The 14,401-nt window shown below is 49.3% G+C and overlaps 1 protein-coding gene across 5 annotated transcripts in view; it reads left to right on the forward strand.

Annotated features, from left to right (window-relative positions):
• YTHDC1 (YTH domain containing 1) overlaps window positions 1–14,401 on the forward strand; it is a 274,467-nt gene that overhangs the window by 169,214 nt on the left and 90,852 nt on the right. The window lies entirely within an intron of this gene.

Consider the following 14,401-nt stretch of genomic DNA (forward strand, 5'->3'; position numbering starts at 1 on the left):
TTTTCCTTTCTTAGTTAGCCCTTCTAAGTTTTCTTTCGTCCCTAGTCGCGGCCTTAGGCCGCGCATACGCGATTCTCTTTTTTTGTTCCCCCTTTTTTTGGCACAATTGAGCCTTTTGATTTCGCCGACGCGGTTTTCCGCCCATATCATTGAATACTCCCAGCGGCTTCAAAAAGTGTGGTCGGTACCAACGGTCCATCTTGAACCCTGATCCGCACGCGTGGTGCATTCCAGTACCTTGGTCCCGAACATCGCCCAGACGCTTGTAAGTTGTGTCTGAGTTTGAAGAAACGGACCCAAGCATCGAAAAGAGCTGTTTGGGATTGTCTTTTCGGAGCTCCGACCGATTCTTCGGTGTCGACATCGGTACCGCGATCGGCGGCATCGATATCTGCACCAAGGATGGCATCGACATCGGGAATGCAGGTAATGGCTGTCTGGTCATCACCACACGATGGGAGCAGTGAGCTATCGAGTGGGTCTCCACCTGTCTCAAAGGCTCCTGCTGGGCAGGCCCACCGTGACCAAACACTGTCGGACCCAACTCCTGTTGGACCCGACCCCGAGGAGGCATCTGGATTCGATGTCTTCATCGGTTCCAAGGAGTGCCAGTGACGTGCTTCGAGTGAAGGCAAAGAAGCATCATCATCGGTCTCCTTTGAGGCACAGTACCGAGAGCTCCGGGGCGTCGAAGGATTCGGCACCCGTGAAGCGTCGACGCCGGGAGGACTGCTCACCCTCCAGGAGGTGTCGATGCGTCGATCTCCGGACAGCCCGGTACCGCCTCCCAGGTCTCCACAGATTCTGATACTGGCTGCTGCATCGACCCCACAGCCTTCCCCGACAGCGGCTCTGGACGAGCGTATCCGGGCCATTCTTCCAGGTTTGCTGGAAGGGCTGCTGCGTCAATCTCCGGTACCGGGGGTGCTTGCGCCTTCGGTGCCATCGATGAAAGCGGCAGCTGGCTTGTGGTCTGTGGTGAGGTCTCCGATGCCGGTACCACTTTCGGCATCGGCTGCTACCCAGGTTGACTGCCTGTCGACGTCGCTGGAGGAAGCTGCTTCGTCGCCGGCGTGAGAGTCGACTTCTCTACATTGCCATGGAGGACATGGGTCCTCGGCGTCGAGATGGGCCCGGTTTCGGACTGCAGTTCACGAACTCTTGTCTGATACTGAGGAGGATGCCTCGTGGGATGAAGGGGAATATCCCAGATATTTCTTTTCTGAGGAGTCTTGTGGTCTTCCCTCTGAACTTACTCCTTCACCAAAAAGAAAGCTTTCTCCCCCGGAGAGTCTTTCTTTCTCTTCCTTTGTTCTGGAGATGTCTGTGGCAATTCCCTTCCCTGTGGTATCTGAGGATGAGCCCAGGACTGAGATGCTCGAGGGCCTCGACTATCCTTTGCCACCTAAGGAGTCGTCCACTGTCCCTTTGCATAATGTCCTTAAAGAGACATTGCTTAGGAACTGGATGAAACCCTTAACTAATCCCACCATTCCCAAAAGAACTGAGTCCCAATATCGGATTCACGGAGAACCTGAGTTGATGAAGTCGCAGTTACCTCACGACTGTATGGTTGTGGATTCCGCTCTCAAGAGAGCCAGTAGATCTAGGGATTTTGCCTCGGCGCCCCCGGGGCGAGAATCTAGAACTTTGGACTCTTTTGGGAGGAAGGCCTATTAGTCCTCCATGCTCATGTCCAAGATCCAGTCCTACCAGCTCTACACGAGAATCCACATGCGGAACAATGTCAAGCAACTGGTGGACTTGGTGGACAAGCTCCCTCCGGAGCACGCCAGGCCTTTTCAGGAGGTGGTCAGGCAGCTGAAGGCGTGTCGTAAATTCCTGTCCAGGGGTGCTTATGACTCTTTTGATGTTGCATCCAGATCCGCTGCTCAAGGTATAGTGATGCGCAGACTCTCATGGCTGCATGCCTCTGACCAGGACAATAGGGTCCAGCAGCGGCTTGCGGATGTTCCTTGCCGGGGGGATAATATTTTTGGCGAGAAAGTCGAGCAAGTGGTATAACAGCTCCACCAGCGGGAAACCGCACTCGACAAACTCTCCCACCGGGCGCCTTCAGCATCTACCTGAACTGGTAGACGGTTTTTCAGGGGAAGGTGGAATGCTCCCTATGCTTACAATAAGCGTAGGTACAATCCACCTTCTCGGCAGCCTGCTCAGGCTCAACCCCAGTGCGCTTGTTCTCGTCAACATCGTGCGCCTAGACAGGCCCCTGCAGCTCCCCAGCAAAAGCAAGGGATGGGCTTTTGACTGACTCCAGTGCAGCATAGCCACTATCAAAAGTGTCCGTGCTGGATGATCTGCCGGTCCGAGGGAGGTTAAAATTTTTTCACCAAAGGTGGCCTCTCATAACCTCCGATCAGTGGGTTCTTCAAATAGTCTGGCAAGGATACTCCCTCAATTTGATCTCCACACCTCCAAATTGCCCACCGGGAGCTCAGTCCTTCAGCTCCCAGCACAGGCAGGTACTTGCAGAGGAACTCTCCACCCTTTTCAGCACCAATGCGGTCGAGCCATTGCCTCCCGGGCAAGAAGGGCTGGGATTCTATTCCAGGTACTTCCTTGTGCAAAAGAAAACGGGGGATGCGTCCCATTCTAGACCTAAGGGGCCTGAACAAATACCTGGTCCGAGAAAAGTTCAGGATGCTTTCCCTGGGCACCCTTCTTCCAGCTCACAGGAAGTATCTTCGATTTAGTCTGGGAACACAGCACTTTCAGTATTGTGTGCTACCCTTTGGTCTCGCGTCTGCGCCCAGGGTCTTTACAAAATGCCTGGCAGTAGTTGCAGCATCGCTGCGCAGACTGGGAGTGCATGTGTTCCCTTACCTCGACGATTGGCTGGTGAAGAACACCTCAGAGGCAGGAGCTCTACGATCCATGCAGATGATTCTCCAACTCCTGGAGCTACTCGGGTTTGTTATAAATTACCCAAAGTCCCATCTCCTTCCAGTTCAACAACTAGAATTCATAGGAGCTCTGCTGGATTCACAGATGGCTCGTGCCTGTCTCCCCGAGGGAAGAGTAGACAACCTTCTGTCTCTAGTTTCCATGGCCAGAGCGTATCAGCAGATCACGGCTCGGCAGATGTTGAGACTTCTAGGCCATATGGCCTCCACAGTCCATCTGACGTCCATGGCCTCCCTTCCAATGAGATCTGCTCAATGGACCCTAGCTTCCCAGTGGTAGCAAGCTGCAGGGAGTCTAGAAGATGCGATCCAGCTGTCCACCGATTTTCACAATTCCCTTCACTGGTGGACAGTTTGATCCAATTTGACCTTGGGACGTCCCTTCCAAATTCCTCAGCCACAAAAAGTGCTGATAACATCGCTCCTGGGGTGGGGAGCTCATGTAGATGTGCTCCACACTCAAGGAGTTTGGTCCCTCCTGGAGTTCTGAGCGGTCTCGAACGCTCTAAAGGTTTTCAGAGACCGGCTGTCCAATTAAATCATTCAAATTCAGACAGACAGCCAGGTTGCCATGTACTACATCAACAAGGAGGCACTGGATCTCGTCCCCTGTGTCGGGAAGCCATCCAGATGTGGCTTTGGGCTCGCTCTTACGGCATGCGTCTCCAAGCCACGTATCTGGCAGACGTTTACAACAGTCTGGCCGACAGGTTGAGCAGGATAATGCAACCTCACGAGTGGTCGCTCAACTCAGGCGTGGTACGCAAGATCTTCCGAGCATGGGGCACCCCCTCGGTGGATCTTTTTGCCACTCAGATCAATTACAAGGTCCCTGAGTTCTGTTCCAGGCATCAAGCACATGACAGACTAGCGTCAGATGCCTTTCTCCTTCATTGGGGGACAGGCCTTCTGTATGCATATCCTCCCATACCTCTGGTGGGAAAGACTTTGCTGAAACTCAGGCAAGACCGCGGAACCATGATTCTGATTGCTCCTTTTTGGCCGCATCAGATTTGGTTCCCTCTTCTTCTGGAGTTGTCCTCCGAAGAACCGTGGAGATTGGAGTGTTTTCCAACCCTCATCACTCAGAACGAGGGGGCGCTTGTGCATCCCAGCCTCCAGTCTCTGGCTCTCACGGCCTGGATGTTGAGGGTGTAGAATTCGCTTCCTTAGGTCTCTCTGAGGGTGTCTCCCGGGTCTTGCTTCTAGGAAAGATTCCACGAAGAGGTGTTACTTTTTTAAATGGAGGAGGTTTGCCGTCTGGTGTGATAGCAAGGCCCTAGATCCTCGCTCTTGTCCTACACAGACCCTGCTTGTATAACTTCTACACTTGTCAGAGTCTGGTCTAAAGACCAACTCCTTAAGGGTTCACCTTAGTGCTATTAGGCTTACCGTCTACATGGTGGTGAAAAGCACTATCTCTGGACAGCCTTTAGTTGTTCAATTCATGAGAGGTTTGCTTTTGTCAAAGCCCCCAGTAAAACCTCCACCAGTGTCATGGGATTTCAATGTCGTTCTCACCCAGCTGATGAAGCCTCCTTTTGAGCCACTGAATTCGTGCCATGTGAAGTATTTGACATGGCAGGTCATTTTCTTGGTGGCTCTAACTTCAGCTCCTAGGGTCAGTGAACTTCAAGCCTTGGTAGTGAATTCTCCTTACCTCAAATTTCATCACAACAGAGTAGTCCTCCGCACTCACCCTAAGTTCTTGCCGAAGTTGGTGTCGGAGTTCCATCTGAACCAGTCAATTGCCTTGCCAACATTCTTTCCCCGTCCTCATACCCGCTCTGCTGAACGTCAGTTGCATACATTGGACTGCAAGAGAGCATTGGCCTTCTATGTGGAGCGGACAAGCCCCTTCAGTCTGCCCAAATGTTTGTGTCATTTGATCCCAACAGGAAGGGGGTCGCTGTCGGGAAATGCACCATTTCTAATTGGCTAGCAGATTGCATTTCCTTCACTTATGCCCAGGCTGGGCTGACTCTTGAGGGTCATGTCATGGCTCACAGTATTAGATCTTAATCCTAATAGGGGATATATATATAATAGGAAATACCTAAAACATTAACAACAAACAGTACTCCTGTTCTATATAAATTACAAAATCTTTCTTAGTGAAAACAAACCAGTGCATTAAAAGAATTACCAAATAGTATCCCTGCAACTCACTCACACTGCCATCCACACCAGACTTGTACCCTGATCACACATGTAAATCCCACAAAGAACATTGAACATAAACCCTAAATTGCAGTCTCTGTGTATCATCAGAGCACAATCTCAATAAAGATCAGTCAGTGAGCCCTAAAAAAACACAAGGGCACACAAAACCCAGTTCTTAATAATTGTAGCAGATATTGCACATTGCTGATCTTTGTGTTCAACAAGTTCTCAAGTGAAGAAAGGAAAAAAAAAACTCCTCTGCAATATAAAGCCACTGTTCTTATCCCTGTGAAAAAAAAAAAAAAAAAACCACAGAGAAACACTGGGAATTGCAGAGTCACACAAATCTTCTGTGATCCTCCTGCACACAGTCAAACCTTTAAATTAAAGGCCGCCAAAGAATGCTTCAGGTAAGTGGGAGGCTTCCAGGGATAGGTAAATTAAGCTCACATAGTTAGTATACTCCAAAGTTCCCCAATGCGAGACTGCATTTCGTAGCTCTTCCTCAGGGGGAACCACCCCTTATCACCTATAACATATCAGCAAACAGAAAAAACACAATAACATAGGCAACTAACAATATAACAATCACTTTTCAAATGAATACAATCCATGTAGATATACATTGTAGTAGCTATTCACCAACGGGACTAACGTCCAGGCAGGGAATCCCAGTTCCACCTCCAAGCTTCCAGCTCATAAATTGCAGCACAGAACGGCAGGCTAAATACCAAACAGTGAAGAGCAAACGCCCTAACCTTAAAGAGACAGAGTCTCAAATCCATTCAGTTTCCAGATTAAGCCCTCTAGGGGTCACAGTATCCCACTGAAAAATATAACGCTGCTCAATAGCCAGCAACCTAGCAGAGATGTCCCCACCTCCCCCCTCAGGAGTAGGCAGCTGTACTAGCACAACACATTTCAAATCCTCTAAAGTGTGTTTACATGAAGCCCAATGAGCTACTAGAGGAGCATCTTTTTTACAAATTCTAAGATTACTAACATGCTCTGCAAGCCTCTGCTTTAAACGCCGTTTAGTATGCCTGATGTAATATAAAGGGCAAGGGCATGTTAGTAATCTTAGAATTTGTAAAAAAGATGCTCCTCTAGTAGCTCATTGGGCTTCATGTAAACACACTTTAGAGGATTTGAAATGTGTTGTGCTACTACAGCTGCCTACCCCTGAGGGGGGAGGTGGGGACATCTCTGCTAGGTTGCTGGCTATTGAGCAGCGTTATATTTTTCAGTGGGATACTGTGACCCCTAGAGGGCTTAATCTGGAAACTGAATGGATTTGAGACTCTGTCTCTTTAAGGTTAGGGCGTTTGCTCTTCACTGTTTGGTATTTAGCCTGCCGTTCTGTGGTGCAATTTATGAGCTGGAAGCTTGGAGGTGGAGCTGGGATTCCCTGCCTGGACGTTAGTCCCGTTGGTGAGTAGCTACTACAATGTATATCTACATGGATTGTATTCATTTGAAAAGTGATTGTTATATTGTTAGTTGCCTATGTTATTGTGTTTTTTCTGTTTGCTGATATGTTATAGGTGATAAGGGGTGGTTCCTCCTGAGGAAGAGCCGGAACTTTGGAGTATACTAACTATGTGGGCTTAATTTACCTATCCCTGGAAGCCTCCCACTTACCTGAAGCATTCTTTGGCTGCCTTTAATTTAAAGGTTTGACTGTGTGCAGGAGGATCACAAGATTTGTGTGACTCTGCAATTCCCAGTGTTTCTCTGTGGGTTTTTTTTTTTTTCACAGGGATAAGAACAGTGGCTTTATATTGCAGTGGAGTTTTTTTTTCTTTCTTCACTTGAGAACTTGTTGAATACAAAGATCAGCAATGTTCAATATCTGCTACAATTATTAAGAACTGGGTTTTGTGTGCCCTTGTGTTTTTTTAGGGCTCACTGACTGATCTTTATTGAGATTGTGCTCTGATGATACACAGAGACTGAAGAAACTGCAATATAGGGTTTATATTCAATGTTCTTTGTGGGATTTCCATGTGTGATCAGGGTACAAGTCTGGTGTGGATGGCAGTGTGAGTGAGTTGCAGGGATACTATTTGGTAATTCTTTTAATGCACTGGTTTGTTTTCACTAATAAAGATTTTGTAATTTATATAGAACAGGAGCACTGTTCGTTGTTCATAGTATTAGAGCCATGGCAGCGTCGGTGGCCCACTTGAAGTCAGCCACCATAGAAGAGATTTGCAAGGCTGCGACGTGGTTATCAGTCCACACATTCACATCTCACTACTGCCGTCAGCAGGATATCCGACGCGACAGGCAGTTCAGGCAGTCGGTACTACAGAATCTGTTCGGGGTTTAGAATCCAACTCCACCCCCCTAGGCCCATTTTTATTCTGTTCCAGGCTGCATTCGCTATTAGATGTTTCTTCGTAGGTCAATCTTTGTTTTCACCATTGTGAGGCCCAATTGACCTTCTTTGTTGTTTTGGGTGAGCCTGGGTGCTAGCGATACCCCATCAGTGAGAACAAGCAGCCTGTTTGTCCTCGGAGAAAGCGAAGATGCATACCTGAAGCAGGTATTCTCCGAGGACAGCAGGCTGATTGTTCTCACCAACCCGCCCTCCTCCCCTTTGGAGTTGTTGTTGTTGTTCTGTGTTTGCTTTTGATATAACTGAGGCGGGAGTGGACACGCGCAGGCAGGAAGACGGCCGCGCATGCGCGGTGGGCGGTCCCCGCGCGCCAGGTCCTCCCGCGAAGCTTTGAAGAGTACTGGGAAAGTACTTCTGGTTCCTGGGCCACCGTAGACGCCGACCCATCAGTGAGAACAATCAGCCTGCTGTCCTCGGAGAATACCTGCTACAGGTATGTATCATCACTTTACCTGCCAATTTTCCTTTCTTTGACTCCTGCTAGACCAGTCCAGGACCCTGCCCGGAGGACTACAGCTCAGATTCTTGCAGTCTATATCTTGTTATTTTGGCTTTAAAGATAATCATACATATGAGAAATCAGATGCATTAGAGAGCCCTTTTTCGGTTCCTGGTTCATAATTTCTGGTTGTTGCTTCTTTCCATAATTTTTGGTTTAGGTATTAGCATACTGAATTGTCCCTGGTTGCACCGCTCCTTATAACAGAGATGTTGGTGAAATATTCAAAGTTCTATTTATTTATTTATTAGGATTTATTTACCGCCTTTTTGAAGGAATTCACTCAAGGCAGTGTACAGTAAAAATAGATCAAACATGAGCATTAGGCAACTACAGCAGTAAAAATATTCAACTAATAATACAAAGTACGGCATGGTATACTACTTGCAATGTCAACACAATATGTAATAGGTGAAGGGTAAGGCAAAGTTGTAACATATAGATGGATATCTGCTAGCAGGAATTTACAACCCTCTGGTGTGGACTTGATAGCAAGACTTGAGGAAAGATAAAATAGGTAGTAACCAAATATAACACAGCAGGAGTACCACATTGTAGAAGTTGAAGTTTAAATTTTTCAGTACATTTGGGGACCACCCTAGTACCCCATGTTTACATTCTGTTGCATTTCCATGCAGTCTAGTTTTTGTTTTGTTGTGCTGTCAATTTCAGGAAGGGTATTGTGGGGGGGGGGGGGGGGGGGGGGTTGTTTGTGTTTTTTGTTGTTGTTTTTTTTTAATGCATACCTTTATTATACTTACCAAGGAATCTGTGATAATACAACTTTTGGGAACTGATAGATTGAATTAATGCAACACTCCATACTACAAATCCCAGGACAAGCAGTTGCTTCCCATGTTTGTCTGATGGATTTTGCTGTTACCACATCCTCTGGCAAAGAACTCCAGAGCTTAACTATTTGTTGAATGAAAAAATATTCCCTCCTATAATTAGCTCATTATAATACATTTGCATATAATTCACAACATAGTAGTCAAGGTTGTTCTGAGGCATAAAGAATGGGAGAGGGCATCTCCACTGCTTTTGCAATTGCTCCGGTAAGGTTGCAAGTTCAAAGCAAGGTTCTGTGCTTTGTATTTATGGCACTGAAAAGCAGGGCTAATGCTTTCAATTTAGTCTGGATGTTTTAAGAAAAGGTAGTTGTCCAGGAAAATAACTTATTTTCTGGAACAGATGGCCTCTTTAGATTCTTCTGCTAAGCTTTATTTTTGTCTCTTTGTGCTTAGTTTTTAATTTTGTATATAGATTTCATTATTTTTAGGTCCTTATCTTTCCAGATCATTCCCAATGAGTGGATATATGACCTCCTACCAGCAGATGGGGAGATTGAGAACTACTGAGTGACATTCTATAAGATTCTGGGCCAGATGCATCAAAGTCCTGGTAAAGCACCAATCGCTGTTTCCACCTCAGTAAAAATTACCAAGTTGGAAATAGCGAGGAATGCTCAAAACAATCGGTATGCAAATGAGCTGCTTGCAAAAACAGCAAGCAGCTTGGCAGGGGGAAGCCAGTCGCTAAGCATGGCTGCTCTGCGCATTCTACAGATCTTCCATAAAGGCGTACAAGTGTGTGTATGAGAGCAGTGTGACGCTTTTTTTTTTTTTTTCAACTTTTTTTTTTTTTTTAAATTGCCGCCAGATCTTTTGCAGCAGTACAGGCAGGGAGGGAAGCAAGGGAGAACGAGGCGAAGTAGAGAGTGAAGGGCTACCTGCATACATGCTTGGTGAGTGGGGGGCGCTCTAGAGGTGCCACAGTTCTCAGTCAACCAGCAGCTGCTATTTCAGCGGTAATGGGAAGGAAACAGCAGTAGTACTACTACTTATCATTTCTATAGCGCTACCGGACATACGCAGCGCTTCACACTTGAACATGGAGAGACAGTCCCTGCTCAGTAGAGCTTACAATTTAATTATGACAGACAGACAGGACAAGTAAGGGATAAGGGTTAGGACAGACAGGACATATCAGGGATAGGGGACAGTTGAAGGTTTAGGAGTTAAAAGCAGCATCGAAGAGGTGGGTTTTTAACCTAGATTTGAAGATGGCCAGAGATGAGGCTTGGCGTACCGGCTCAGGAAATTTATTCCAGGCATACTGTGCAGCAAGATAGAAGGAACGGAGTCTGGAGTTAGTGGTGGAGGAGAAGGGTGCAGATAAGAGAGATTTGCCCAGTGAGCGGAGTTCCCGGGGAGGAGTGTAGGGAGAGATGATAGTGGAGAGGTACTGAGGCGCTGCAGAGTGAATGCATTTGTAAGTCAGTAAGAGGAGTTTGAACTGAATGCGGAAACGGATAGGGAGCCAATGAAGTGACTTGAGGAGAGGGCTAATATGAGCATAACGACACTGGCGGAATATTAGTTGTGCAGCAGAATTTTGAACAGATTGAAGAGGAGAGAGATGGCTCAGTGGGAGACCTGTGAGAAGCAAGTTGCAGTAGTCTAAGCGGGAGGTGATAAGAGTGTGGATGAGGGTTCTGGTTGCATACTCAGAAAGGAAAGGGTGAATTTTGGTGATGTTATAGAGGAAGAAATGACAGGTTTTAGCAGTCTGTTGAATATGTGAAGCGAAGGAGAGGGAGGAGTCGAAGATGATCCCAAGGTTACGTGCTGATGAGACGGGAAGGATGAGCGTATTATCCACAGAAATAGAGAAAGGGGGGAGAGGAGAGGTCGGTTTAGGTGGAAAGATAAGAAGCTCAGTCTTGGTCATGTTTAGCTTCAGATGGCGGTGAAACATCCAGGCAGCAATGTCAGACAGGAATGCTGAAACTTTGGCCTGGATGCCTGCTGAGATTTCTGGTGTAGAGAGGTAGATCTGGGAGTCGTCGGCGTAAAGATGATACTGAAAACCATGGGATGAGATCAGAGTACCAAGCGAAGAAGTATAGATGGAGTAGAGGTCCCAGGACAGATCCCTGAGGTACACCAACTGACAGTGGGATAGAAGAGGAGGAGGATCCACCAGAGTATACGCTAAAAGTACGTTTGGAGAGATAAGAAGAAAACCAAGAAAGAACAGAGCCTGGAAAACCAAGCGAGGATAGTGTATCGAGGAGTAAGCTGTGATCGACTGTGTCAAAAGCAGCAGATAGATCAAGAAGGATGAGGATAGAATAAAGCCCTTTGGATCTGACCTGGAGCAGGTCGTTGGAGACTTTAGTAAGCACCGTTTCGGTTGAATGACGTGGCCGAAAGCCAGATTGAAGTGGATCAAGAATTGCTTTAGATGATAGGAAGTCGAGGCAACGATGGTGAACAGCACGTTCAAGCATCTTGGATAGGAAAGGGAGGAGGGAGATGGGGCGATAGTTGGAGGGACAGGTAGGGTCCAATGAGGGTTTCTTTAGGAGTGGTATTACGGCATGTTTGAAGGCACTTTGAGGATAGAGTTGAGAGTGGCGAAGAGGCGTCGAGGGTTTGAGCCAAGAGAGTTTGTCAACTGGATGTAATAGTCCTGTTTGGCAAGAAAAAGAGCAGACTGGAAGGAGGTCAGCAAGAATTTGAAATGTATGAAGTCAGCATGGGCACGAGATTTTAGCCAGAGGCGTTCGGCAGAGCAGGCGCAGGAACGTAAGTAGCGGATTGTAGATGTCAGCCAAGGCTGTGGTTTGGTACGTTTTACAGGACGAGGCATGGGAGGGGCGAGAGTGTCCAACGCAGAGGAGAGAATAATGTTATAGGCCGAGACAACCTCATTGACGGACTTGGATACCATAGCGGTAGAGAAGAGATTTGAGACGTTGGAGGATAGGGTCGAAGGGTCAATAGCCTGAAGATTCCTAAATGTGTTGCTTAGGATTGGACGTGCCTGGGGAGGAGGGTGTTTAAGTGTGAAAGTTATCAGATGATGGTTGGAGAGGGGAAGAGGTGAGGCGCAGAAATGGCAGAGTGAGCAGTTTGAGGAGAGGATAAGATCGAGACAGTGGCCATTCTGGTGAGTCGGGGCAGCGGAGCACAGTTGGAGATTGAAGGAAGATGTTAAAGCAAGAAACTGAGAAGTATGAGAGAAAGAGGGTTCACTAGCATGAATGTTAAAATCCCCTAGAATGAGAGAAGGAGATGAGGGTGCAAGGAAGAAGGAAAGCCAGGCATCAAAGTCAGTACTGGCAGCTCCTGACCACCCATAAAAATGTCATCGTTAAGGTTGGTTCTTTATGCACATTGCTAGGAAAATGGCTGTTCATCACTGGGAATGTGCATTTAAGAACATACGAATAACCTTACTGGGTCAGACTAATTGTCCATCTAGCCCAGTATCTTGGTTTCCAAACAGTGGCCAAGCCAGGTCACAAGTACCTGGCAGAAACCCAAATCATGGCAACACTCCATTCTCCGAGGACAAGCAGGCTGCTTGTTCTCACGACTGGGTTGACGTCCACGGCAGCCCCCACCAACCGGAACAAAACTTCGCGAGCGGTCCCGCACGCAGGGCACGTGCACGCGCGGCCGCCTTCCCGCCTGTGCGCGACCGTTCCCGCTCAGTCTTTTCTTTTCCGTGCTGGAGAGAGCCGCGTTCGTCTCTGTCAGCCCCGGAAACCGGATCGCGCTTTCGCCGCGAACTTTTTTCTCTTCGTGTTCTCCGTTTTTCTCTTTTTCCTTTGAGTAAAAAAAAAAAAAAAAACGCTGAACTTTGTTTTTCCCTCGTCTTTTAGCGGGGGCGTCTCGCAGTCGATTTATTTTCGAGGTGTGATTTTTACCGCCACCATCGACGACTTCGACTTCGCCGACGCGATTTTTCCGTCGATGTCCTAGAAGGTCCCGAGTGGATTTAAGAAGTGTGGTCGGTGCGGCCGGCATATCTCGCAGACCGACACCCACGCTTGGTGCCTCCAGTGCCTCGGGCCGGAGCACGATACCAAGACGTGCACCTTGTGTCTCGGTCTCCGGAAATGGACACAAGTAGCGAGGCAAGTTCTTCGGGACCGTCTTTTTGGAACTTGCGCCGGCCCCTCGACTTCGACAGCATCGGTATCGACGGCCGGATCTTCGGTACCGGTATCGATGTCCACGAAATCGGCACCGACGGCATCAACCCCAGGAGCACAGGTCCCGTCGGCCCACCGGCTCTCCGGAGACGGCAGGGGTGAGAGGCCGCGTGGGCAATCGGCCCCGGTCACTCCCTCTACCCAGGGCCCTCGGGACCGAACCCTGTCAGACCCGAGGCCGAGGGGGATCCACCTCCTCCTCTTCTGTCCCACTGAGCGCCGATGACGGGCACCATAAAAAGGCGAAGAAACACCGTCATCGGTCGCCCACGACGCATCCGGCTCCCGGCGCCAGGGATGAGTCGACGCCGAGGAAGCGGCAGCGTCGAGAGGACAGGTCCCCCTCTGTCGTAGAGGTATCAGCACGTCAGGGTGCCAGCACTTCGGTGCAGTCTCCTGGACCCGAGCAGCTTCCGGCACCGACACCTCTACCGGCCCCTTTGTCTTTCCCGACAGCGGGCCTGGACGAGTGCCTCCAAGCCATCCTTCTGGGGATCCTAGAAGGGCTGATGCGCCAGACTATGCCGGCGCCGGGGGTGCTTGCGCCCTCGGCGCCGTTGATGGAGGCGCCGGCGTGCTCTAGACCGGTGCCGAGGCCCTCGACGCCGCTTGCGGCGCTGGTCTCGACCGCCACGCAGGTGGAGTCGACGTCGACGGAGGGAGCTTCATCCCCGCCGGCGCGGGAGTCCACCGCTCGACGACGCCACCGAGGTCTCGGTGCCTCGATGTCGAGCCGGGCCCGGTTGAGGACTGAGCTGCAGGAGCTCATGTCCAACACCGAGGAAGAGGCCTCGTGGGGGGAGGAGGAGGACCCCAGATATTTCTCCTCAGAGGAGTCTGTGGGCCTTCCCTCCGACCCCACTCCTTCACCTGAGAGAAAGCTCTCGCCACCTGAGAGCCTCTTCTTTGCCTTCTTCGTCAGGGATATGTCTATTTGCATTCCCTTCCCCGTGGTCTCTGTGGATGAGCCGACGGCTGAGATGCTCGAGGTCCTCGACTATCCATCACCACCTAGAGAGTCCTCCACGGTGCCGTTGCACAATGTCCTCAAAGAGACACTGCTTCGGAACTGGTTGAGACCACTATCTAATCCCACCATCCCCAAGAAAGCGGAGTCCCAATACAGGATCCACTCAGACCCAGAGTTAATGCGGCCTCAATTGCCTCATGACTCGGCGGTCGTGGACTCTGCTCTCAAGAGGGCACAGAGTTCGAGGGATACCGCCTCGGCACCCCCGGGGCGGGAGTCTCGCACTCTGGACTCATTTGGGAGGAAGGCCTACCAATCTTCCATGCTCGTGACCCGCATCCAGTCCTACCAGCTCTACACGAGCATCCACATGCGGAATAATGTGAAGCAACTGGCGGACCTGGTCGACAAGCTCCCCCCGGAGCAGTCCAGG

This window comes from Microcaecilia unicolor, chromosome 2, assembly GCF_901765095.1.
Source record: "Microcaecilia unicolor chromosome 2, aMicUni1.1, whole genome shotgun sequence".
Taxonomy (NCBI): Eukaryota; Metazoa; Chordata; class Amphibia; order Gymnophiona; family Siphonopidae; genus Microcaecilia; species Microcaecilia unicolor.